Here is a 26192-nt window from a genome sequence, read left to right as displayed (position 1 = left end):
CATCGCAGTCGTCCGATTTTCGCGGTGTGAACGATGGATGGTTCTCCCAACAGCTGATGCAATTCGTGGTTCATTCGCCTCCTCCACGTACCGTCCGCCATCTGCACCCCACCATAGATGGTACGCAGCACTTTCCTTTCGAAAACTCCAAGTGCGCGTTGGTCCTCCACGAGCATCGTCCAGGTCTCGTGTCCGTAGAGGACTACCGGTCTAATTAGCGTTTTGTAGATTGTCAGTTTGGTACGGCGGCGAACTCTATTCGATCGGAGCGTCTTGCGGAGTCCAAAGTACGTACGATTTCCAGCCACTATGCGTCTCCGAATTTCTCTGCTGGTGTCATTTTCGGCAGTCACCAGTGAGCCCAAGTACACAAATTCTTCTACCACCTCGATTTCGTCACCACCGATGCAAACTCGCGGTGGGTGGCTCACATTGTCTTCTCTTGAACCTCTGCCTATCATGTACTTCGTCTTCGACGTGTTGATGACTAGTCCGATCCGCTTAGCTTCCCTCTTCAGTCTGATGTAGGCTTCCTCCATCTTCTCAAAGTTACGTGCCATAATATCTATGTCGTCGGCGAAACCAAATAGCTGGACGGACTTATTGAAAATTGTACCACTCGTGTTAATCCCTGCTCTTCGTATTACCCCTTCCAAAGCGATGTTGAATAGCAAACACGAAAGACCATCACCTTGCCGTAACCCTCTGCGGGTTTCGAAGGGGCTCGAGAATGCCCCTGAAACTCGAACTACGCACATCACCCGATCCATCGTCGCTTTGATCAACCGTGTCAGTTTATCCGGAAAACCGTGTTCGTGCCGAAGTGGGAAGAAGCAATGTCTTTAAAATTTGAAAACAAAATTCTTCCTCAGTTGCTTTCAATCTAAGTGCGAACTCGGTGCAATGCGAATTGGGATTTTTTCAGCAAGGTAGCGAAAAAGCAAAATTATGCTGAAATTGTTCCTTTACGAATACCATTGATTGTATAGGAATATGATATACGAGGACAAATTTATATAGTCGAAGGTAACGATCATAGTACATCTTTTCGCAATATTTAGTAAGTAATAATCAAGCTATTAAGATTAATATAAGAAAGATCATATTCACTGGTGGAGCAAGATGTTGTCACCAAGCATGATGTAGTTCTCAATGACAGCGTTCTTGCGACACGTTATATCAAATAACAATAACTGATGCCGCCAGTGGGAATACTTCATTGCTAGATTAATGCAACGAAAATACTTTCTTGATACTTGATGGGCTATCTCTTCGATGAACCTACGCCGAATGGAGTATCCTTCTCCACTGGACTCCATCCTGGGCCAATCGCGTCCAGTCGCCCTGAACATTTAGCGCCCTCAGGTCCTCTTCAACAGCAAAAAGCCATCGTGTTCACCGGCATACGAAAAACGTGTCCAGCCCACCGTAGTCTGCCGTGTTGTATAAGCCTAACAATATACAGCCCTTTATACACCTGGCCCAACTCCTGATTCATGCGACGCCGCCAGATACCGTTCTCCTGTTTACCGCCGAGTATTGTCCGCAGCACCTTACGCTCAAACACTCCGAAAGCTCTCCGATCAGCCTCCTTCAACGTCCATGTTTCTTTGTTATTAGACAAATATGATTTTTTTTGATAAATAGTATCCTTCTTTCTGAAAATTGTCTAATATGTTGAATAATCCTTTTAATGAAAATTAATTATACCGTTAACTTAATTTTTAAATTTTTTTTATATATATCATTTTAAAAAAAATGATTATATATATTAATTATATTAATTATTAATTATTACTAAATAATGCCAAATCCACGTTATGCAAAATTACCTTTTTTATATATATATTTTTTTGATTTCTTTTGCCATCAATAATAATTGGAATTTCCAGTTTTACTATTTCTGGGGAATAGTACATTCTGGAAAATTACATTCTGGCAAATGGTCTATTCTGAGGAATGGCTTTCTGGCATATGGTCCATTCTGGCAAATGGGTTTCTGGCAAATTGATTCCGGCAATTCACCGATAGAAACTCGTGATGGCTTACATTGACCTCTCTTGAGCCTCTTTCTATCATGTACTTCGTCTTCGACGTGTTGATGACTAGTCCAATCCGTTTAGCTTTGCTTTTCAGTCTGATGTAGGCTTCCTCCATCCTCTCAAAGTAACGTGCCATGATATCAATGTCGTCGGCGAAACCAAATAACTGGACGGACTTCGTGAAAATCGTACCACTCGTGTCAATCCCTGCCCTTCGTATTACTCCCTCCAAAGCGATGTTAAATAGCAGACACGAAAGACCATCACCTTGCCGTAACCCTCTGTGCGTTTCGAAGGGACGAGGGAATGCCGCTGAAACCCGAACTATGCACATCACCCGATCCTTCGTCGCCTTGATCAACCGTATCAGTTTACCCGGAAATCCGTTTTCGTGCATTAGCTGCCATAGCTGGTCCCGATCGATAGTATCACATGCGGCTTTGAAGTCGATAAATAGATAATGTGTGGGTACGTTGTATTCGCGGCATTTCTGCAATACCTGACATACGGCGAACACCTGGTCTGTTGTAGAGCGTTCACCCATAAATCCCGCCTGGTACTGCCCCACGAACTCTCTTGAAATTGGTGTTAGTCGGCGGCATAAAATTGATTACCTTGTAGGCGGCATTCAGCAATTTGATTGCGCGGTAGTTGCTTATCGCCCTTTTTGTAGATGGGACACACGACACCTTCCATCCACTCCTGCAGCAGAACCTCATCCAACCTTGGTAATTACCCAGTGCAGCGCTCTAGCCAAAGTCTCACCTCCGTGTTTGAACAGCTCTCCTGGTAGTTGGTCAACTCCAGGAGCTTTGTTGTTTTTCAGCCGGCCTCCTTCTGGATTTCCCGGAGATTCGGAGCCGGACCACACTTTCTCTCCTGTCCAGCAGATTTCCTGCAGCGCTACGACGTCGAAGTTGCGGCGATGTAATTCATCGTAGATTATGCTGTAGCAACCTGCGAAGCCATGGAACTTGCAGTTTCATGTTCCAAGCTTCCAATCGTGATCCTTTATTTGTCGAAAAGTGCTGCGTTCCATTTATGGTGGGATGCAGATGGCGGACGGTACGTGGAGGCGGATGAACCAGGAGTTGCATCAGCTGTTGGGATAACCATCCATCGTTCACACCGCGAAAATCGGAAAAAAAACTGCGGTGGGCCGGGCACGTAGCCAGAATGTCGGACAGTAATCCGGTGGAAATGGTTCTCGACAACGATCCGACGGGAACAAGAAGACGAGGTGCACAGCGGGCAAGGTGGATCGATTAGGTGAAGGACGATTTGCGGACCCTCCGCCGACTGCGTGGTTGGCGAAGTGCATCCATGGACCGAGCCGAATGGAGAAGACTTTTATGTATTGCACAGGCCACTGCACTCCGACCTTAGTCTGGTAATAAATAAATAAAAATGAATAAACATTAGCTGCGAGCGAAAATAGATTAAACATTACTAGTCTGATTTAAAATTTTCAGATTTTTTCCAAGGAGTTTTTTTTTCCCCAACCCGACTTTAGAAACTAAAATATTGCTAATTTTACCCCACGATTGATTATTTTTCAATTACGCCCAAAAGGCCAAATCTTCCGGAATGTAAATTTCAAAATGGAAAAAATATAACTTTTGTCGCTTTCAAATTATCAATGTGAAGAACATCTAGTTTTTATTCTAGTTTCAATTCAATTCGATTTCGAATAGTATCGGAATCAGTACTGATAAAAGCCCCTTCATTTTTTTTTCTATTTTGAGCTCCTGCCGTCGGGGGTGACAATGGGTCAAATGGGGGTGAGAATGGGTCACTGTTTCAAGTACTTAGAATGCTTGTAGAATAGATTGAATGTATCCGAGGGCAATAAGACTAAAATATAAGAGACCTTTTTGAAAGATATTGTTATCCGACCTCCAGGCTGCCGGTGAGAGCGATGACCCATTTTCACCCCCCAGACCCATTGTCACCCCCGATGGTGGTCCTTTAAAAAAAAATCGAACATTTTATAATCTCATTAAGTTATCTTAGTGGCGGTAATGGTTAGTTTGAAGCAAGATGAATACACTAGTAGGTGCTCCAATCTGCCAAGTTTATGGAAAAGAAGAAGGCGGGGGTGAAAAATTCATTTTCAGTGCAAAACGACAACAAACCGGCTGGCTCTCCCATACTAAAATCCAAGATGGCTGAATCGTGAATTTGGCAGATTGGAACACCTAGTGGTGTATTCATCTTGGTTTGAAGTGTGTTTGTTTTCCTGTCGATGATAGCTACAGCGACTCAAATTGATAGCGTATGGCTGCCTAAATGTCGGCTTTGTCCCGCTCACTCAAAGGACAATATGTGATGGCTCCCAGTCAGGTTCCCACCACGACGGAGACAAGTATGCAAGTGGTACATGGAAACGATGCAAACCAAGATGAATACACCACTAGGTGTTCCAATCTGCCAAATTCACGATTCAGCCATCTTGGATTTTAGTATGGGAGAGCCAACCGATTTGTTTATGTTTTGCACCGAAAATGAATTTTTCACCCCCGCCTTCTTCTCGTCCATAAATTGGGCAGATTGCAACACCTACCATCTAGCAACCTAGCAACACCTCATCTTGATGCAAACCGTCTTCCAAAGGTAATGTTTAATTATCCTTTTGATATGTTCAATGGATGATTGGAATTGTTATTGGGGATTAAATTTGGAGATAGCAATTTGTGCCCCATTCGAAAGGCTCATTGGAGTAATCAACAATTTATTGTTATTAAAGACTAGTCGACCCGGCAGACGTTGTCCTGCATAGTAGGCGAAAATGCGCGTTGTGATCTGCCCATGCGAAATTTCCATACAAATCCTAATTTCAGTTTTTTACGATTTACTCATATTTACTCGTGATTTCTACTAAAGAAATATTATATAAACCCGTCGGAAACTATAACGGACGTTTCTGCTGAAGGAATAAAAATTATCCATCCAGCCGTTTCCGAGTTATGCGGATACGAACACAGACCATTTCATTTTTATAAATAAGATTTCCGGCGATGGAAACAAAATAAAATATTTTCACATAAATTGATGAAAATGTGTAATTACAACAAATTGTTCTTCATTGATGAGCTTTTCTCCCAGTAGTTGATTCATTTCAAACAATATTTGGATATTCCTTGAAAAGTATGAACATTATGAATAAATACCTTGTCAAACTGGGAGGCATTTGAAGAATTTTGGAACCTTTCAACAGTTATGATGATTCCTGTATTTTTTTATTCACTTATTAGTTAATTGGCGAAATTAATAGTTTGTCACACATTTATTGTGTTAAATCATTTATTTGTTAACTCGTTATTGATTGGCTTCGGTAATTTTTAAATTGTTTAATTGCCAATTCCTTAGTCCCTAATTAAATAATCTGTTAATATGGCTAATAAGGTAACTGATAGAAGAAATAAAAATTAAAAATTAACATGCTATAATTCGATAATTCGTCATATCATTTATTCGTGAATTTGTTAATTCGTTTATTCTTCATTTAATATTTCGCTAATTCCTGGACTCCAAACATTTCTACAGCAATAGCTCCGCAAATAACTCCTTAATTTTCTCTAGCAACTAATCCAGGAATTTATCCGGCTATCCTTCAGGCATACCTCCGGAAAATATTTTGAAAATACCTTCGAACTCTTTTAAGGATGTCCTTAAGAAATTTCTACTAGAATTTCCGCTGAAATTCATTCAGAAATTCCTTCCAAATTTTCTTAAGAAATGCTTTAAGCGATACGATATTCCTTCTGCAATTCCATCGGATTTTTTTCAGGAGTCCTAAGGATTCCTCCCGAAATTTACTAAGGAATTCTCCCACATAATCCTTCTTGATTTCGTATGAAATTCTTCCAAAAAATCTTCAAATTCATTATTTTATTCCTTTAAAACATGTCCCAAAAATTACTTTTTCATTAAATTCCGCAAGGAATTCCACCGGAAATTTCGGCAGAAGATCCTCCGGAAATTCTACCAAATATTCTTCGAGATTCTCAATGAGAACTCCCCCAACAAATTCCGACGTATTCCGCCAGGAATTCTTCTGGAACCCCCTTTAATTCCCGCAGCAATTTATCTCAAAATTCCCACAACAATCCCTCTGGAAATTCCCCAAAAATTACACAAAAATTCTTCCGAAAATTCCGCTAGGAAATCCTCCGAAAACTCCTCCAGCGAAGGAAGAAAGAAAACGAAAGAAGTGAGAAGGAAAAACGAAGAAAGAAGAAGGACGAATTAAATTGAAGAAGGAAGAAAAAAGGAGGAAGAGGGAAGAAGAAAGAGGAGAGAAGGAAGAAGGAAGAAGGAAGAGGGAAGATGGGAAGAAAGAAAGAAGAGGGAAGATGGGAAGAAAGAAATAAGAAGGGAAAAAAAGAAGTGAGAAGGAAAAAAGAAGAAGGAAGAAGAAAAAAAGGAAATTAAAGAAGGAAGAATGAAGCAGGAAGGAGGAAGAACGATGAAGGCAAAGGAAAGAAGGAAGATGAATGGAGGGAAGGAAGAAGGAAGAAAAAAGAAGAAAGAAGGAAAAGGGAAGGAGGAAGAGGAAAAAAGAAGAAGGAAAAAGGGGAGGAAAGAAAGAAGAATGAAGAAGGGAAAAGAAAGAACGAAGGAGGAAAAAGGAACAAGGAAGAAGGAAAAAGGAAGAATGAAGAATGATAAATGAAGAACAAGGAATTAGGATGAAGAAAGAAGGAAGAAAGAAAAAGGGAAAAGAAAAAAAGGAAGAAGGAAAAGAGAACAAGGAAGTAAGAAAATGGAAGAAGGAAGAATGATGCATGAAGAAGTTACGAGTGAAAAACGAGTAGTGTAAACTGAGATGTAATAAATGAAAAACGGATAGAAAGGATAATTGAAGAAGGAATAAGGAAGGAGTAGGATGAAGGAAGAAAAAAAGAAGGAAGAAGATAGAAAGATGAAGAAAGAAGGAAAACGAAAGAAGAAAGAAGGAAGAGGAAAGAAGAAAAAAGGAGGAAGGGAAGGAATTCGGGAGAAAGAAGTGAGGAGGAAAAACTTTGATTGATGAGATGAATGTAATACTTCTGCTTAAAATCAAATGCATTTCACAAACTCCTTTGGAATACACTCAACTTGTTATCAACTTGTTTTTGATCGACCTTTTGTTTCTTTCAACCTTTTGTCCTTTTTGACGTTTTGTCTCTTTCGATATTTTGTCCTTTCGACCTTGTGTCCCTCTCGACGTTTTGTTTTTGCGAGCATTTGTTATTTCGACCTTTTGTCTTTTGACCTTTTGTCCTAAAAATCCACGAGAAAAAAAAACAGATTGGATATTTGAAAAAGAGATATGGCAATACGTTATTTATGAACGACCCCTTCCGAAAATTATGATTCAATATTGGTTTCATGTTTTTATATTTCCCAAGCTTTGCAATCTCGTCAATTCCTTTAGTATTTATCAAGTTACGCTACGAACATAGGTATAAGTTTGTGAGGGAATTTTACAGTATTTGTACATATTCCTGGATATGGCATCTCGTAGTCGCACGACCTCTAATATCTAAACCAATATTTAAACTAGCGTAACAATCAACAAGTAAACATTCCAGTTCTTCTTCTATATATTTGGCTATATATTTAGATTAAGGTAGACCACTCTTATATGAAAAAAAAAATCAAAATAGTTTATTAATAAAAAAAAATTAAATAATTTCTTTTGTTCCCAGAAGCTACTGTCAAAATTTCAGCCAGATCCGTCAAGTCTAAGTGGATGTTCAACAAGCATGAAGTTTATATGGGAAAAATCGACTAAATATATGGGAAAATGCATACTTTCTACTTTCCCTTTAGATCAATCCCGCTCATTGGTGACATTAATCTAATAGCATAAATATTTTTGCGGTTTTGACAAAACACTGCTTATCATGTCATTCAGATATTGACGACACATATTGAAGATTGGTTTTGAAATGGCACCATAGAATCTAATTTTTTAGTAGGAGTACGTCCTATTAAGGTGAAATTCATTTAAAACTTTAGAAATACCCAAATTGTATTGTGAGACATCTTGAGATATAATGGGATAACAGGTTTGATAGACCTTGAGCACTACTGAGTTCCACCGATTTGTTGTCGAGTGCCTTCGAGGCAGATGTTTGCAGATTATCAGTTGACTTTCATTTTACTAATGAATTAATTGATATCTCTCTTCCTAATGATACTTATGCCTTCGATGAAACAAAAAGCGTCTCATATTGGTGACCACAAAACAGTTTCTCACTTTTTATCTCTATTTGGTCCCGTACAACATGCCCTAGTTTTATGGTAATCAGTGTACGGCACCTAAACCGCAAAGCGGCAAAAAGTAATTCTATTGATGATTTCGCTCCCGGATGGGCCAGAGGGGCGGCGAAACCAACAAAGGGAATGAATGGTACCCACATGTTGACAAACATCATTTTCCAATTTCAATCTGTTGCAATCCCACCCCGTCTCGGGGGTTGCACTACTGGGAAAGAATCACATCGATTCACAGTGGGGCTAATGCAGTCATACAGTCCCTTGCAGTGTCTTCCAAGTGTCAGAATGTTGAACTTCAACAGTCACACAAATTCACATTTCAGACAATATTCCAAAAAAAATAAGAACTATTACCAAAGAGAGCCTGACCTTTACTAAAAGTTCACAAAAAGCCTTTGATGTTTGTAAAAGCTTTTTTGGAAACTTTTATTGAGAGAAACCAGTGCAAAATGCATGACCCTACATGTCGACAGCAATTTTTACATTTTTTTTATTCTTTATTAAAGAGATTTTCAGCCCGGGGCTGGCTCATCTCTTATTTTCCAAAATTATTTTATTTCCTTTTTTCGCATTTTATCCCATTGAGCTTTATCGGATATGCTCGTAATGGTACCATACACGCGGGAGAACGCTAGTAGGGCACTAGTGGGATGTGATTGCCGGCATGATGCCAAATTGATAGCTGTAAAATGTGCATTGAACTGAAACGGTTCCTTGCTCTGCTCACGCAGCGATGACGACGGCTATGGTGACAGGGATTGGAAAAGGGAAACCTCAGAGGAACCTGAGTACTAAACTAGACGAGACGAGACTGAACTATTTCGCCATTGTGAACTGGATACACACAGAGGGCTTGCTCCCGATATGCAGCCACTACATGGTTTGAATAAGTGGTTAAAAGAAAGAGAAACTTTCATCCCCTTTACATTGGAGCTGGAAATCTACGGTAATCCAATGTTGCCTTCGCTCGCTTTGTTTTGTACACCCCTGATTTCCTCTTCAATAAGTAAGATTTATTTTTCGATCAAGATAGCTAAAGGATCGTCTTATTCTCAGCCTCGGCGTTGGGTGGGTTGCATAGGAATCTAACCACCGTACAAGTAAAATGCTTCGATGCGATTGAATTTCGATGGAGCGTGTGTTGCAGGAATGTGTGATGATTTCAAATCAATGAATGGACTAAGCTTCCATTGAATATTGATATTGATGGGTTGTCGCTTGCAATCGACATTCACGACTCTGATATTGTATGAATGGATTACGGATTGGTTTGGACGCGTCCATTCATATAATCTAAGATATTCGAGATTGATGCGGTGCAGAATGAAGACAATTTGCCTTACCAAAGAAAATTGCACAGTGAAGTATTCAACCAGAAGAAAATTAACTTTCATTTCAAATGCTGCATAAAACATTGGTGCTAATAAGTGGTCATTAGAAATATTTCTTTTGTACTCCTTTCCTCCAACTTGTTTTTGTGTAAAGGATCGACAAGACGATCCTTGTAGCTTTACACATTCTAATTTATTTCTGAAGAAGGAACCTTTCTTGAAGCTATCAATAACAAGAAAACAGAAAAAATGCTTCAACATTTCTACCCGAAAGCAATCAAAACGAAAACATCCCCTCGTGAAACAATCTCTGATAGCAAAACACGTCCTATCTCTGAATCGCCCGTCACCGTCTCACCCAAGCAAAACTTTGGCCATAAAATATTTTGCATATCTTTTTCCGTCATCTGTCTGTCCGCCCATATCTCAGCCAGGAAGCACTTTCTCACCCGATTCGTATCCCGTCTGAAAATCATCATTCCGGAGGCGAGTGGGTTTCCATAATTACCATCCGAGATGACCAATAAGAATGCGCTCCGGTTGTGTCGCATCAGTCTTGCCTAATGGATTGAGTGTCGTTTTTGTCCGGCTGGGATTTGCACTCCAGAGCCACACAAAACGGCATGACATCTCTCGATAATCGTAACCTGAGGTGAGGTTATGAGGACAAAACATTTGCCGGTTGGATTTTCATTCTCTTTCTATCTGGTCTTGTTGGGAAATCTGGTTCCCAATGGCCGAATTTCAAATACTATAATTTAAATGCTCGTTTATCGCTTTTGGGACTTAATTCTTCCTTTCAAGAAGAAAATCAAGTTCGGAGAATATCAGCACAAGTGATATTACCATCTGAAAGGTATTGCAGGAGGATTTGATTTAAAAACAGTTCGATGATTTTTCCTTCGATATTCACATAACTTCACTTGTAATGATAATTTGTAGATTAAACAATGAAATCGTTAACACCAAGGGACTTCTGGGAGGAATTCCTGAGGGACTTCCTTGGAGGAATCCCTGAGGGACTTCCTTGGAGGAATTCCCGAGGGACTTCCTTGGAGGAATTCCCGAGGGACTTCCTTGGAGGAATCCCCGAGGGACTTCCTTGGAGGAATCCCCGAGGGATTTCCTTGGAGGAATTCCCGAGGGACTTCCTTGGAGGAATTCCCGAGGGACTTCCTTGGAGGAATCCCCGAGGGACTTCCCTGGAGGAATCCCCGAGGGACTTCCCTGGAGGAATCCCCGAGGGACTTCCCTGGAGGAATCCCCGAGGGACTTCCCTGGAGGAATCCCCGAGGGACTTCCCTGGAGGAATCCCCGAGGGACTTCCCTGGAGGAATCCCCGAGGGACTTCCTTGGAGGAATCCCCGAGGGACTTCCTTGGAGGAATCCCCGAGGGACTTCCTTGGAGGAATCCCCGAGGGACTTCCTTGGAGGAATCCCCGAGGGACTTCCTTGGAGGAATCCCCGAGGGACTTCCTTGGAGGAATCCCCGAGGGACTTCCTTGGAGGAATCCTCGAGGGACTTCCTTGGAGGAATCCCGAGGGACTTCCTTGGAGGAATCCCCGAGGGACTTCCTTGGAGGAATCCCTGAGGACTTCCTTGGAGGAATCCCGAGGGACTTCCTTGGAGGAATCCCCGAGGACTTCCTTGGGGGAATCCCCGAGGGACTTCCTTGGAGGAATCCCCGAGGGACTTCCTTGGAGGAATCCCCGAGGGACTTCCTTGGAGGAATCCTTGGGGGACTTCCTTGGAGGAATCCCCGGGGGACTTCCTTGGAGGAATCCCCGGGGGACTTCCTTGGAGGAATCCCCGGGGGACTTCCTTGGAGGAATCCCCGGGGGACTTCCTTGGAGGAATCCCCGAGGGACTTCCTTGGAGGAATCCCCGAGGGACTTCCTTGGAGGAATCCCTGAGGGACTTCCTTGGAGGAATTCCCGAGGGACTTCCTTGGAGGAATTCCCGAGGGACTTCCTTGGAGGAATTCCCGAGGGACTTCCTTGGAGGAATCCCCGAGGGACTTCCTTGGAGGAATACCCGAGGGACTTCCTTGAAGGAATCCCCGAGGGACTTCCTTGGAGGAATCCCCGAGGGACTTCCTTGGAGGAATTTCCGAGGGACTTCCTTGGAGGAATCCCCGAGGGACTTCCTTGGAGGAATCCCCGAGGGACTTCCTTGGAGGAATCCCCGAGGGACTTCCTTGGAGGAATCCCCGAGGGACTTCCTTGGAGGAATCCCCGAGGGACTTCCTTGGAGGAATCCCCGAGGGACTTCCTGGAAGAATCCCCGAGCCCAGTCAACACAAAGTCGCATATGCTAGCGAATAAGTATACAAGGTGGAGGCGATATAGGCGCATGTCTCCATTTGACTGCATGCAAAATGTACGTATATGGCCTCCACTTTGTACACTTATTCGCTATGATATACGACCTTGTGTTTGCTGGGAGGACTTTCCGAAGGAATCCCTGAGGGACTTCGGAGGAATCCCGAGGACTTCCGGAGGAATCCCCGAGGGACTTCCGGAGGAATCCCTGAGGGACTTCCCGGAGGAATCCTCGAGGACTCCCGGAGGAATCCCCGAGGACTTCCCGGAGGAATCCCGAGGACTTCCGGAGGAATCCCCGAGGACTTCCCGGAGGAATCCCCGAGGGACTGGAGGAATCCCCGAGGACTTCCCGGAGGAACTCGAGGACTTCCCGGAGGAATCCCCGAGGACTTCCTGGAGGAATCCCCGAGGACTTCCCGGAGGAATCCCCGAGGACTTCGGAGGAATCCCGAGGGACTTCCGGAGGAATCCCGGGAGGAGCTTCCGGAGGAATCCCGAGGGAATTCCCGGAGGAATCCGAGGGACTTCCCGGAGGAATCCCGAGGGACTTCCCGGAGGAATCCCCGAGGGACTTCCCGGAGGAATCCCCGAGGGACTTCTCGGAGGAATCCCCGAGGGACTTCCCGGAGGACTTCCCGGAGGAATCCCCGAGGGACTTCCCGGAGGAATCCCCGAGGGACTTCCCGGAGGAATCCCCGAGGGACTTCCCGGAGGAATCCCCGAGGGACTTCCCGGAGGAATCCCCGAGGGACTTCCCGGAGGAATCCCCGAGGGACTTCCTGGAGGAATCCCCGAGGACTTCATGGAGGAATCCCTGAGGACTTCCTGGGGGAATCCCGAGGGACTTCCTGGAGGAATCCCCGAGGGACTTCCTGGAGGAATCCCCGAGGGACTTCCTGGAGGAATCCCCGAGGGACTTCCTGGAGGAATCCCCGAGGGACTTCCTGGAGGAATCCCCGAGGGACTTCCTGGAGGAATCCCCGAGGGACTTCCTGGAGGAATCCCCGAGGGACTTCCTGGAAGAATCCCCGAGCCCAGTCAACACAAAGTCGCATATGGTAGCGAATCAGTATACAAGGTGGAGGCGATATAGGCGCATGTCTCCATTTGACTGCATGCAAAATGTACGTATATGGCCTCCACTTTGTACACTTATTCGCTATGATATACGACCTTGTGTTTGCTGGGAGGGACTTTCCGAAGGAATCCCCGAGGGACTTCCCGGAGGAATCCCCGAGGGACTTCCCGGAGGAATCCCCGAGGGACTTCCCGGAGGAATCCCCGAGGGACTTCCCGGAGGAATCCCCGAGGGACTTCCCGGAGGAATCCCCGAGGGACTTCCCGGAGGAATCCCGGAGGGACTTCCCGGAGGGACTTCCCGGAGGAATCCCGAGGACTTCGGAGGAATCCCGAGGGACTTCCCGGAGGAATCCCCGAGGGACTTCCCGGAGGAATCCCCGAGGGACTTCCCGGAGGAATCCCCGAGGGACTTCCCGGAGGAATCCCCGAGGGACTTCCCGGAGGAATCCCCGAGGGACTTCCCGGAGGAATCCCCGAGGGACTTCCCGGAGGAATCCCCGAGGACTTCGGAGGAATCCCCGACGACTTCCCGGAGGAATCCCCGAGGGACTTCCCGGAGGAATCCCCGAGGGACTTCCCGGAGGAATCCCCGAGGGACTTCCCGGAGGAATCCCCGAGGGACTTCCCGGAGGAATCCCCGAGGGACTTCCCGGAGGAATCCCCGAGGGACTTCCCGGAGGAATCCCCGAGGGACTTCCCGGAGGAATCCCCGAGGGACTTCCCGGAGGAATCCCGGAGGGACTTCCCGGAGGGACTTCCCGGAGGAATCCCCGAGGGACTTCCTGGAGGAATCCCGGATGGGCTTCCTGGGGGAATCCCCGAGGGACTTCCCGGAGGAATCCCCGAGGGACTTCCTGGAGGAATCCCCGAGGGACTTCCCGGAGGAATCACCGAGGGACTTCCCGGAGGAATCCCCGAGGGACTTCCTGGAGGAATCCCTTGAGGGACTTCCTGGAGGAATCCCTTGAGGGACTTCCTGGAGGAATCCCTTGAGGGACTTCCTGGAGGAATCCCTTGAGGGACTTCCTGGAGGAATCCCTTGAGGGACTTCCTGGAGGAATCCCTTGAGGGACTTCCTGGAGGAATCCCTTGAGGGACTTCCTGGAGGAATCCCTTGAGGGACTTCCTGGAGGAATCCCTTGAGGGACTTCCTGGAGGAATCCCTTGAGGGACTTCCTGGAGGAATCCCTTGAGGGACTTCCTGGAGGAATCCCTTGAGGGACTTCCTGGAGGAATCCCTTGAGGGACTTCCTGGAGGAATCCCTTGAGGGACTTCCTGGAGGAATCCCTTGAGGGACTTCCTGGAGGAATCCCTTGAGGGACTTCCTGGAGGAATCCCTTGAGGGACTTCCAGGAGGAATCCATTGAGGGATTTCTTGGAGGAATCTCTTGAGGGACATCCTGGAGGAATTCCTTGAGGGACTTCCTGGAGGAATCCCTTGAGGTACTTCCTGAAGGAATCCCCGAGGGACTTCCAGGAGAAAACCCCGAGGGACTTCCTGGAGGGATCCCTGAGGGACTTCTTGGAAGAATCTTAGGACCCTGATATACTTTCGGGAGCTTCTTAAAGAATTTGTATGTGATAACAAAACCATTGATCAACGCAATCGATAAAAAACAGGATTTTTTAAATTTTATGTGTCTTCTAACCAATTATCTTTTTTATCTTTCCAGGTAATACATTGGTTTGATGAAACGTTGGCAAGAGCCTCCGCCTCCGATTGCATGCCGCTATTTAGTTTCTCGAATTCAGAAAAAAAAAGAAAGGAAGTAATCCGGTCTTCACAGGTAACTCGTTCATATTTATCTTTATTTTATTAATATGCCCCTAGGAATAATATTTTGGAGGAAATTATATCAACCGTCAAAATATCTTAAAAATATATTGCTGTAAATAGCAAACAAAAATGAAATTATGTTTACAAGTAACGTGCACAACAAAAGCATTTCTGATAAACGGTTTTATCGCGTGTTATCACTCGGAAAGTAATGGCATTTTCGCTGTATATAATTATTTTATTTATTATAATTAATAAAATGTTTGAATATTGCATAGAATATTCTTTCGGGAGAAAACTGCACTGCAAGTGGATGAATCCTTCTCTTGCCACAGGCTTAATCCGAAACCTCCGAGTGAGACCAACCACAACGACATCTGATGATGCCAAAAACAATCCCATACAGTTTGGAGAACGAGCACGACATGACGACGGAGGGAAAAAGCTTCAATCCGAATGCCGGCTGCCGAATGGGTGGTGATGTGGTGGTGGTTTTTTAGATGAACCAAAATGTGGGATCCGACAAACCACGACCACTCCGCACGACATTGTCATATTATGGGGTGCACTTTTGGGAACAACTGATGTGCGAATGGTGTGGCTAACGTGCTGGTTTCGGATGCTGCAGTGCACAGGAGGAGATGCACAATGCAGTGCATCTCTCCGCCCGGGCGGTGGTGGTCCTCTGGTGGGAGGTTTCCGCAGCGGTCCAACCGAACGAGCCAAGCTCGGGACGAAACGACTGGTGTGCGGTAAATTATGGGAAAATTTAATCACCGCGTGACTGATGACGTGGGGAACTTTTTTGGACACCTTCCAGATGGTGGGCGTCGTAAAGTTGAAATGTTATTACATCGTAAAATAGGTTACCGGTGAGTCCCATTTTCTTTTATGAAGAACCATCATTCGGACTGTAATATTTCAGGGCTAATAGAGTGTGAAGGTGGAATTAATTTGGTGCAGCTAGTTGCGATCTACGGAACAAGTTGGACATAACAGTAGATCCACCGGGAATTGGAAGCTTAAAAATGTCATGAGTGACGCATACATGTTAGAGTACAAAAGTAAAAGTAAGCATGCTGATACCATAGAGCATCGTTTCAGTTCAGTATGTTCGAAGATAACATCACATGCTTACATTCAACCTGATAGTTAACATACGAGCTGAGCATGCCTTATTTTTTGTATGCCGTGCTACCAACCTTGAAAAAATACAGGATACGTTCTGCCACTATTGATAAAATCCATTACATACAACTACGTGGTCCTACGTCACCTTTGCGTACAACCCAATTGAGCTGCTTCTTTGAACTTTTAACAATATTAATAATTATCCGTAATATTTTGACATAATGTACGAGAACCGATGATTCTCGCATTAGGGTTTAATAGATGACGTCTACGATGCACAAAATGTTTGCGATCCGAAGTGTTTTTCGATTCCACTCGATCCTTCACGGAGATTTGAGATTACACATTTTATGTTTCAAAATCACCCACCTTTAATAGCTATATGAAGCTGTCAAAAAGGTGGGTGATTTCAAATTTACGAAAATGTGTTAAAAGCATCTACCTTGGACTTGCGTTATGTAGCCCAGAATGTGGGTATTTTTCACCATATTATGGCTGAAAATAAAATTAGAAAATTTGATCAAAGTCAAGACATTGCCGCGGCATATCAAGTGCATTTTTGCTACAACTACAATTTCGTAAGCTTTTTCGAAAATCTAATAAGTACTATTGATAAATACTATCAATAGTCTACAGGTAAGCCTTTTCTAAATATATATTGTACTATTTCTATGAGAATTTTCTCTTTTTAAAGGATCTCTGGATGGACATTCGTCATGGAGGAAACAAGGAAGCGCATTCTTTCTAAGCATTCTGCCCTTGTCCTGTAGTCCTGCGAATGGCAATGTGACTCCTTTCAAATGGGTGTAGGTTGTCGTGTTCCGCCGCTGAGAGCAATCAAAGGAACTCCAAGGCACAACTTTATCTTTTGGACCAAAATCTTATCTAAGTATTTTGTATTGTAATTGATAAAATGTTTAGAAAAAATTTAAAAAATTTTGTGGATAAATAAATATGTTTTGTCGTTAGTTTCCAGCTTTTCATTTTATTAATATTCATTTTTATTTTTTTCGAAATTTTTTTCTTTTCATATGGTTACTTTTCACTGCTGTTCAGCAATTTGATTCCCATCAGGACCAATACGAACGTTACCCCACTTCTCACCCATGTTTTACAATCCGATAAATTTAAATTTCGCCCGTTACCTGGTTCTCCCAAACAGCAACGGATGATGATTCCCGAAACACTTTTTAACTTATGCTGACTGTTTTCACCTTGCCAGGGTGAGGCGACGGCACCGGGTGCGGGTCAAATGTCAAACCGTTTCGGCTTAGGACCTTTCGTTTCGGACGCAGTGAGTGAGGTAGAAAAATTGGCGAGAAAACTTTTCCGTTCTGTCTATTGTTCTGAACGGGAGTGGCAACTGGAATCCCATCGCAGTTGGTGGTTTCGGGTAGCTTCAGTGGGCAAAGGCCATGGGATTGCAAGTTAGGGGTCGGAGAACTCGATTCTTGTTTGATCGTGATTCATAAATTTCCATCACGAAAATCCTCATCCAAGTAAATATGAGGGTTAAATTCCAGGAGAATCGCATAGCCATGAAAAATAAGAAGAAACAGTTGATTTTACTTTTCATCGTCTGTTGGCATCAAGCGTTCGTGGAAAATGGATCGGTTGGGTGGTTGATAGGATCTGGCGCGTAGCCAATTTTCCAAACAATCATCCGAAACGTGGAACGGTATTGTGGTGGTCTCTGTCAGAGGCTGAAATGGCTGCAAGTGTGATGATTCGGTAATGTTGTTGTATCGTCGTTGCAAAATAGGTGAATATGCCAGACAGTCAAACAGAGCAGACAGTTGGACATGTGGATGTGAGCAAATTTAAATCCTTTTAATAAAATAAACAAGTGCTCCAAGCGGGTGGATGCAGTGGCGGTATGAGCCATGATGCAGAGGTCAGGAAGAAGGGTCGGGATGATTTCCATTTTCGGGAAGTTGTACAGCATATCAGTTTGTTTTGCACCGTTTACAACGCCATCGAATCGAATGCCGACTGGTGGGATTGTTTGATGCCTCGATGCCTAACATATATGATGTACAGGAAGTACCACTTGAAGGGCCATTGAACGTCCTCGGTTCGTGCGAGTTAATTTGTTATGCCGTTGTTTTGCAAACTTTTTGATGAAAATATGGTAATGAGAAGAGCTATTAAATGGATTAAATTTTTGGCAGCGCACGTTTGTTTGAATATCTTGGCATTGGAAATTTGATAACGATAGCGGCAACCAAGGGATCCATCCGTTCTGCTGCGGATTTATTTTAATTAACAATCCGAGGGTAATTCGTGAAACGCTATGCAGAATGGTCTTCTGAGATAATGATTTCAATTATGTATCCGAGCAAGTCACATCTTTCCCAAAGCCAGATGAGAAAATTTTCCAGGAATGAAAATAAAGACGGCTCAGTTTAATCACGTAATGGTATCCGGTAACGAAAGATCTATCTGAATAATAAGGATTCAAATAAACCTCTAATGAAGTCCCCCATTTTGATTTCATCTTCTGTAATACGTCTAATTTTATAATTATTCATGATTCAAATGAGCATTATGACTGTACAATTCGTAGTTGCTACTCCGTGATATCTATTCTCAATGTACACGTTTCAGAAGCTCACGTATTTTAAATCAAAAAATCGGCGTCGGCCACGTTCTTACGGTAATATAGGAAAGGAAGGTTTGTTAGTTCGACTCTTGTTGCTACTAGAGGTCGAGAACACCTCTGCATCTCCATGATTGTCTTGTGTTGTGGTATTGTGTTAGTTGTATAGGCTATTTTATCTGGATTCACTATGGGAGGGGATTATATGAAATGCAAAAAAAAAAACGCATTTTTACATTGATTTATTCTTCGAACAGTAAAAAGCAAAACAAAATATTTCGGATCATGTGACCGTTTAGCTTGCTAATCAAATTACGATCAATCGCGTAATTAGCACAGAACTAAATTGTCGGATCCCGCAAAAGTTATGCGTTCGATTTACTATCCGACCGCACCGAATAAAACTAATACCTGAGGCCTCATTGCGCATCTCCTTTCGACAGCTCTTTCGTATAACAGTTTGCATGGTTTGCATGGTTTGCTCGTTTCGAGTCGAGGTGCGCAATGCCACTCCTGGATTCGCGTCCGATACGTAACATGTTCAATTACGAACTAATTGCTTCACTTTTCGACCGCGTTCTATACGAAAAAGAGCAAAACAGTTCAATGCAGTGAGCGGATCAGTGCCTTAGATTAGCTCTTCAGTTCTTTATTGCTACATATATTAAAATATTGTTTAAAAATGGAAACATTCATGTCAGTAATTAGGGTCTATTTATTTGCCTCGCTTTGAAATTTTTGATTTTAATTTTAAAATTAACTTTGATTTTGAAGTAATAACATTCATTATGCTATTCCGTGTGCAAGATTAAATTAATAAAGTATAGGAGTTCATATAGAATCATTACATTTAATTCTATATAAAAACTAATTCGTCTTAGTTCTTCGTCAATGATCACGATAAGCCACATGGTGGAGGGTGGCTAGCTTTCGAACCACGTGTTTTTTTACACGAAAAGGTTTTGATGAATGACAATAACGGTGTACAATACAAATCCATAAATCAATGAACGCAATGCACATATTAGGGTAGATGCCCTCGTTACTCAGCGTTGAAAAGACGCAGGTGTGCATCGAGAAAAATCGGTAACGCAGCGTCGACGTGCCGATGCCTACCTGAGTTATTTGACCGCTGCGTGCACGTTGGGTTAAAAAGAAGCTACGTGGGCATCGGTCCTTAGATCCTATATTCATAAAAAATAAACGAAAAAAAACAGGTTGCGATACAGTCCAAATTTTCACAACAAATTTTAGAATGTATAAATGGAAAAATGGGGACCCTAAAAATGGGGCCCTCCTTAGTCGTGCGGTAAGACGCGCGGCTTCAAAGCAAGACTATGCTGAGGGTGGCTGGGTTCGATTCCCGGTGCCATCATCGTGTTAGCCTCATGATATACGAATGCAAAAATGGTAACTTGGCTAAGAAGCCTCGCAGTTAATAACTGTGAAAGTGCTCAACGAACACTAAGCTGCGAGGCGGGTCTGTTCCAGTGGGGGATGTAATGCCAATAAGAAGAAAAAAGAAGAAATCGGCATCAACATTTCAAAAGGGCGAAACTGCTTTTGTAAACAAAAGCTTTTCACGTCTCTGTCGGGCTTATTTGAGCCCATCCACGCAATCTAACACCACTAATGGAAGCAGCGAATCCTCTTCTTTCTTTCAATGGCACTGGATTGCGTGGGTGGACTCAAATAAGCCAATCAGCGACGTGAGAAGCTCTTGTTTACAAAAGCAGTTTCGCCCTTTTGAAATGTTGGGGCCGAAAAGGAAAAATGTTTTTAAAAAAATCACGCCGCCGATACTTTTGCATCAGCGCACTGCTGCTACAATTTTGAAAGAAATATTTTTTTTTTCAATAATCCAAGAAAAAATCTTTAGAAAAAACTTCAAAAAAAATATTTTGTGGAATCCCGTTATGAAATTTCCTGCAAAAACTTTGACATTACTTCGTATAATCCTGATAAAGTGTTGGAATTCCGAATGATTTTTAATCTATTCTCGCGGAAATTATACAGAATCTCTGAAAAAAATTGCTTGAGAAATTTCCAGAAGGGGGAGTGTAAATCAATCTCCAGTGTAAATTCCGAAAAAAAATCCTGAAAACTCCGAAAAAATGTCCATGGGAATTCTGTCTGAAAATTCAAAGCAGTTCCGTGGGGAATGCAAATAATTTTCGGTGGAACATATTGTTCACATTTACTTATTTTTATTTGACATTCTAATAAATTTCATCAACAAATTCTTCTGAATCTTCCAGTTGGAATGTGGTTCCAGTTGGAATGTGGAGCCATAGAATAAGAAGAAGACTTCTAAATTTTCAAGAAAAATTCTTCTGAATTTCCAAGAGATGTCAAACGGCAATGCCACATAAAACACTTTGGAATCTCCGTTGATTTTCGTTTTTGGAATTTCAACCAAAAATGCATAGAAATTTCGGAATTTCTGTTTTCCGTTCATTGAGTTTTATTATTATTGATGGGCTACAGCTCTTCGATGAACCTACGCCGAATGGAGTATCCTTCTCCACTGGACTCGATCCTGGGCCAATCGCTTCCAGTCGCCCTGAACATTGAGCGCCCTCAGGTCCTCTTCAACTGCAAAAAGCCATCGTGTACGCGGCCTTCCACGAAGCCTGCGTCCTCTTCCGGGTTCTCTACTAAATATTATCTTCGCTTGACGTTCTTCCGGCATACGAACAACGTGACCAGCCCACCGTAGTCTGCCGTGTTTTATAAGCTTAATAATATCCAGGCCTTTATACACCTGGTACATTTCTTGATTCATGCGACGCCGCCAGATGCCGTTCTTCTGTTTACCGCCGAGTATTGTCCGCAGCACCTTACGCTCAAACACTCCGAGAGCTCTCCGATCAGCCTCCTTTAACGTCCATGTCTCATGGCCGTATAAAGCCACCGGAAGAATCAGAGTAGTATACAGCGCGAGTTTTGTTTCCGTTTGCGGACTACGGGACTTAAGCTGGTTACGAAGTCTGTAATAAACCCTATTTGCAGCTGCAATACGCCTTTTCACCTCGCGGGTAACATCATTATCGCACGTCACTAATGTTCCAAGATACACAAATTCTTCTACCACTTCAAATTTTTCACCATCCAGCACTATTTCGCTATCACCACCACTAATGAACCCACGTTGATTGCCAGCGACCATGTACTTTCCCAAATAACATTTCAAGTTTTATTCCGCTCTAGAAATGGTTTTCAAGATCGAATTACAAGAACTGACAATAAAACCCATTACTACAGGATTACCTTCTGATGACCACAATAAGAGTAAGATATGTCCAAGTGGCCCTCTCTAGATTACTACTATAAACCTCTTATAAGAGTTTATAAAAATCCGTTTCAAGTCGCCCGCAAAAAAGGAAATTTGGCTGCGGCAGCTGTCAAAAATTTGCTTTGAAAAAAGAGAAACAAAATCTTGCAAACAAATAATAACAAACTAAAGTGTTGATGAAAATCATGATGAGGATGATTACAAAATAATACTTTTTTGAGTTTTTTCTCCAATATACTTTCATGGAAACGAGGTGCGAGGTCGATTTCATGGTGAAAGCTAGTGCAAAAATGAGATTAAGCACTACGCGCCCGCAAAATAATATAGTTTTGGGCAATGAATTTAAAATTATTATAATATCAATAACGTAAATCTTAACTAAACTAATCGATATTACACCCAGATATGTTTCTTTTTAAATATCCTTTACCAAATACGTGTCTTTTGCGGCGAAAACACTGTCTAATCATAAATTCCAGTGATAAATTTCACTGACTTGAGGATGGTTCTCCATTTCCAATATGGCCATCATAGATTTCGATCAGAAAAATGTTGCTCTTATTAAACACCGTTATAAACCCTTTGCAATGTAAATATTCTTATTGGGGTTATTCATTTGACCACATTACGACCCAAAATTATGGCTTTGAACAAGCTTTGAAAATTAAACTTATTATGCTCTTCGTTACAACCGTAGAGCTACTAACAAGACCAGTCGGCATTTTATGTTTGAAGCTTGTCGAGCAGATTTGTTAGAGGTTTATTGATAGCAATAAGATCGCCAATAAATCTGAGCAACTAGCCATGGTGACTGCTGTCATAAATCCGCTATAAGAATTAAATAAATCTTACAAGCATGAAAATTGTTACTTGGGTTGTTTTGCTGGTATTGATCGTGAGTCCAATCCTCGCTGTCTCCCTCTTAAAAGGCGCAAAAGCCTCTTCCACGGCACGGCGATCATTTCCGATAATATCGATATCGTCCGCAAATCCCAGGAGCATATGCGATTTTGTGATAATGGTACCGCTTCTTTGCACACCAGCTCTCCTAATCGCTCCCTCGAGCGCTGTATTGAACAGTAGATTCGAGAGTGCATCACCCTGCTTTAATCCATCTAAGGTAACAAATGACGTCGATATTTCATCCGCAACCCTTACACTTGATTTCGATCCGTCCAACGTTATACGAATCAGCCGTATAGTTTCGCCGGAAAACCATGTTCAAGCATAATTTGCCATAATTCATTCCGTTTCACTGAATCGTACGCCGCCTTGAAATCAATAAACAGATGATGTGTCTGCAAGTTGTACTCCCGGAATTTATCAAGGATTTGTCTCAGGGTAAACATTTGATCCGTCGTTGATCGGCCCTCACTAAAACCCGCTTGGTATTCGCCGACGAAGGACTCTTCAAGCGGTCTCAATCTGTTGAACAGAATACGGGACATAATTTTGTACGCCGAATTTCCGCCGTTATTCCTCGGTAATTGGCGCAATCCAGTCTGTGCCTTTTCTTAAAGAGAGGGCAAATGAGGCCGTCCAACCAGCTAGCAGGCATTTCCTCGTCTTCTCATATTTTCGACATAATATGGTGCAGAACTTCATAAAGCTTCTCACTGTCATGTTTGAGAAGTTCAGCCGGGAGCTAATCCTTCCCCGCAGCCTTATTGTTTTTCAGCTCTTTGACAGCTTTTTTAACCTCATCTAGTGTAGGTGGCTCCACAGCTTGTCCATCGTCGCTAATGTTTATTCTGTTCACCGATGCACCGTCACTTCCTCCATTCAACAAAGTCTCGAAGTGTTGCTTCCACCTGGCAGCCACTTCAGTTTTATCTGTCAGCAAATTCCCTTGTTGGTCGTTGCACATGACGGGAGATGGCGTTGTCTTTCCCCGCACGCCATTGACAGACTCATAAAACTTCCGCATATCGTTCTGCTCCATTTTTTCCTGCGCCTCACTAATAACTTGTTCTTCGTACTCTTTTTTCTTTCTGCGGTGGGTTCGTTTTTCGGCTGCTCTTGCTTCCTTGTACCGATCTCTATTCGATTGGGTACCCGACACCAACATCCGGCTTCTGGCAACGTTCTTCTCGTCTGTCACTCTCTGACACTCCACATCGAACCAACTCGTCCTGGGTCGCCTCTGTGCAGTGCCTACCACTTCTCGTGCTGTTGTGCTCACCGCTCCATGGATCGACTCCCATAGATCGTTGATGTTGTCGCTAACGTTGATTGTACTTATCCGTTCGTCGAGCTTCTGGCGGTACTCAGCCGATACTCCTTGCGCTGACAATCGCTGGATATTGTAACGCATCGTTCGCTGTGATCTTTCGTTCGATACAGTTGACAACCGTGATCGAATTTTACTGACAACGAGGTAGTGATCAGAGTCAATGTTCGGACCTCTGAATGTCCGCACATCGATAGCATTCGAAAAATGGCGCCCATCCACCAGAACATGGTCTATCTGGTTGCAAGTTTCACCATTTGGGTGTCTCCAGGTGTGCTTTTGGATGTTCTTTCGTGCAAAGTAGGTGCTACTGATGGCCATCCCTCTGGCAGCAGCAAAATTTACTAGCCGTAGGCCGTTGTCATTGGTAGCGGAGTGAAGGCTCTCCCTACCGATTATGGGACGGAAAAAGTCCTCTCTACCGACCTGAGCGTTAGCGTCTAAGATAACAATTTTCAGGTCATGCTTTGGGCACTCTTCATAGGCTTTATCAAGACATTCATAAAACGTGTCCTTCACGTCGTCGGATTTATTGTTTGTCGGTGCGTAAAGGTTGATTAGGCTGTAATTGAAGAACTTGCCCCGTATCCTCAACACACAGATTCGTTCGCTAATGGGTTTTCACCGCATCACTCGCTTCATCTGCTTGCCCATCACTACGAAACCAACTCCATGCTCTGCTTTTTCACCGCCGCTGTGATAGATGTTATACTTGAATGCAGTATTGGTCGTGGGGTCCACGGCTCGGAATTCACGTTCTCCGGATCTAGGCCATCGGACTTCTTGAATAGCAGCCACGTTCAATCCAACCTTCTGCAGTTCACGAGCCAGAAGGCTCACTCGTCCAGGTTCATTTAGGGTCCTGACATTCCAGGTACCGAGTTTCCAATCATAGTCCTTATTTCGTTGCCGGGTCGGTTGCCAAAAATAACGTTCTCTTTTTCTTATATCTCCATTTTTCGTGGTATTTGAGAGGCTTCAGTAAGCTTCCTTACCGGGGTCGCGTTACCTACATCGCGATGATGGGGCTGCCACCTTAGGTATAGCTGACGCGATACAGCATTTCGTTAATCAGCCGCTGGGTACCAGGCAGACGCTGTTTGAGCCGCACCTCCTGGTGAACAGACGCTCGAGGCGTACCTTCTCACTCTAGCTGATGTCAGAAGGACAACAGTGCCCAGGCTGCACTACCAGCTAAGTACACAACCCTTAGCTGGCGGTCTTTTGTCATCGGACGACCCGTGGAAGCGTGAGATGGGGACTTGTGGGGACCAGAGCTCTGTTGGGCGCTCCTTCCTTGATGTCAACCCACCATTTTGCAGCCCACCATTGAGTATTCTACCACAAATTTTTCGAATTTTCCAAGGTTTTTTTTTTTGCTTCGGGGCATTATTCAGAATTTTCACGGAAGAGTCTTCAAAAAATTCTTTGGAATTTTGAAGAAAATATCTTTAGAATTCACAAGGTTTGTGTTTTTGGAATTTTAGCATTAGCATTAGCATTGAGCAATTCGCACAAATTCGTAGGTGGTACAAGCCAAGACTATTGTATGAGAGTAGCATCACTTTCATCCGTTACCACAGATATTGATTTGGGACTAATCACTATCTCTTAGGTGGAAGCAATGTACCCTTCAATAGTCGAGATCCGTCCTGGTCACGTCCTTGCGAATGCTGAGGAAGGGAAAGGATGGTTAGTTGGACACCTAGTTAAGAAAGATGCAGAGAACTCTACGACCTCTCCTAGGTGCCACGGAAGGTTTTGGAATTGTGTGGAAGGTTATAACATCGTTTTGGTAGAACGTGAAACACAGAAAGAACTAAGATAGACATACAAAGTAGGAAAGGGACGAGCCTAGAATTGAACCCACGACCTCCTGCTTGTAAGGCAGAAGCGGTAGCCACTAGACCACCGAGCTCGTCATAGCTTTGTGTTTTTGGAAGTTTCATCACAAATTCTTCCAAAATTTAATCGGGGATTCATTCATCTTCGAGAAGTCATTTTGATTTCTTCGTAGGTTCAGCTAAACATTGCTTGAAATATTTACCATGCCAAAGTTTAAGAAATTTCAGAAAATTCAGGAATTTCCAGAGAAAATTACCAAATTCATCAGC

At 43.4% G+C, this 26192-nt stretch overlaps 1 protein-coding gene across 3 annotated transcripts in view; it reads left to right on the top strand.

The window, feature by feature from the left end:
• Positions 1-26192, top strand: part of LOC134213609 (nitric oxide synthase) — a 398640-nt gene that overhangs the window by 80181 nt on the left and 292267 nt on the right. The window contains exon 1 of one of the 3 annotated variants that reach the window (XM_062692836.1): positions 14782-14833. The exons of the other annotated variants lie outside the window; for them this stretch is intronic. The gene's annotated coding sequence lies outside the window, so the exon portion shown is untranslated. Of the gene's footprint in view, positions 1-14781; positions 14834-26192 lie in introns of those variants that run through there. 3 annotated transcript variants of the gene reach the window in all.

The sequence above is a fragment of the Armigeres subalbatus genome, chromosome 2 (assembly GCF_024139115.2).
Source record: "Armigeres subalbatus isolate Guangzhou_Male chromosome 2, GZ_Asu_2, whole genome shotgun sequence".
In the NCBI taxonomy this organism is placed as follows: domain Eukaryota; kingdom Metazoa; phylum Arthropoda; class Insecta; order Diptera; family Culicidae; genus Armigeres; species Armigeres subalbatus.
Note: the sequence above shows the minus strand (reverse complement) of the source record. Positions and strands in the feature narration are given on the sequence as shown.